The sequence below is a fragment of the Budorcas taxicolor genome, chromosome 15 (genome assembly GCF_023091745.1).
Source record: "Budorcas taxicolor isolate Tak-1 chromosome 15, Takin1.1, whole genome shotgun sequence".
Taxonomy (NCBI): domain Eukaryota; kingdom Metazoa; phylum Chordata; class Mammalia; order Artiodactyla; family Bovidae; genus Budorcas; species Budorcas taxicolor.
Window position 1 is genome coordinate 63,676,402 of NC_068924.1, and position 1,805 is coordinate 63,678,206.

At 44.6% G+C, this 1,805-nt stretch overlaps 1 non-coding gene across 1 annotated transcript; it reads left to right on the forward strand.

Moving 5' to 3' along the window:
- Positions 1–1,029: 1,029 nt before the first annotated feature.
- On the forward strand, positions 1,030–1,101 carry TRNAC-GCA (transfer RNA cysteine (anticodon GCA)). The gene has a single exon. It is a non-coding gene; the product is annotated as a tRNA-Cys (tRNA).
- Positions 1,102–1,805: the final 704 nt, after the last annotated feature.

Here is a 1,805-nt window from a genome sequence, read left to right on the forward strand (position 1 = left end):
TTTAAAACAACAAACATTATATCCCAGTTTCTTGGTGGGTCCAGAATATAAGTATGGTTTAGTGGGGTACCTCTGACTTAGGGTTGCTCACAAGGTGCAATCAAGATAAAGCCAGGGATGTCATCTGCTCAAGTCTTGAGAGGAGGAGTCACTCACTCACATGACTGCTGGCAGGCTTCAGGTCCTGGCTGGCTGTTGGCCGGAGACATCAGTTTCTTGCCATGTGGACCTCATCAGAGAGCGGCTCACAACTCAGCAGCTGGACTCCATCAGGACAAGCAAACAGACAGCGAGATAAAGCCGGCAAGACAGAAGCCAGAATCTTTGTAATCTAATCTTAGACGTGGCAGCCATCACTTTTACTATATTCTATTCACTGAAGCAAGTGACTAAGTCCAGCTCACATTCAACAGGAGGAAAATACACAGGGGGCATCAATACCTGGAAACAAGGACGCTATGACATCATTCCATCATTTATTTTGTGCCTCCTCGAGATATCAAATCCAATTCTCCCACTTTCCCTATAAATCCAGTGTGTGTGTGCTTGTGTGTATTATTTTAGCTCACTGAGAGGCCCTCCTGCCTCCATCGCATTGAGATCTACTGCTTACAGTCAGTCTAGAAGACTCTCTCTCTCTCGGAAATCTCCCTTACCGAAAGATAAAAGAGGGAGAGGTCAACACAGTGCCACGATTACACACGATACTAGATAAATATTCGCTTCCACATGCCAGCTCAAAGCCAAGTATTCACTTCCTTCTCACCCAAACGATCTCCCTGCTTCCTGTTCCTACAGAGTGAGTGTCTTGGTCGAATTGCACAGCTAAGCAAACTCAATCTGAATCTATTGAAAAACAAAGCAAGCAGAGTCATCAAGTATAAAGGCCTACACATCTTTGGGCTTCCCTGGTAGCTCAACTGGTAAAGAATCCTCCTGCAATGCAGGAGATCCTGGTTCAATTCCTGGGTTGGGAAGATCCCCTGGAGAGGGAATGGGCTAGGCAACCCACTTCATTATTGATGGGCTTCCCTGGTAGCTCAGAGGTTAAAGCGTCTGCCTGCAATGCAGGAGACCCGGGTTCGATCCCTGGGTTGGGAAGATCCCCTGGAGGAGGATGTGGCCACCCACTCCAGTATTCTTGCCTGGAGAATCCCCATGGACAGAGGAGCCTGACGGGCTCCATGGGGTCACAAAGAGTCAGACACAACTGAGTGACAAAGCACAGCACAAACATCTTCATTTCAACTCAGTTATGTGCTCAACTATTGAGTGGTTAGCATTTTCCAGGGATGACACCAGTGATTGTATTGTAAAGTAAAATAAAGTAAAAATAAAAATTTAAAATTAAAAAAAAAAAAATAAATAAATAAATAAATAAAAAGTCCGGACCAAGAGTTCTCAGAGTGTGGTCCCAGAAGCAACAGTATCAGCCTCATTTAGGAATGTATTACAAATGAAAATTCCCAGACTGTACCTGGGACTCAACTGAATCAGAAACTCTGGAAATGGGAACCAGAAATATGTATTTGAACAAGTCTCTCACGTGGGTGCATGCCCAATGTGGAGAACATTTGCTCTAAAATGATGGCTTTTAATTCTGGTTGCCCTCAGTATCACCTGGGATGCTCTTTCAAAATAGCAAAGACAGATTCCACCACTGACCAATTGAATGACAACCTCTGGGGGGTGAGACCTGAGCCCTGGAAAATTTTTAAAGCTTCTCAGTCACTTCTGTTGCGGAGCCAAGTTTGGGAACCATTGATCTAAAGGCCCACATTCACTATAGTCATGGATTGTAAATA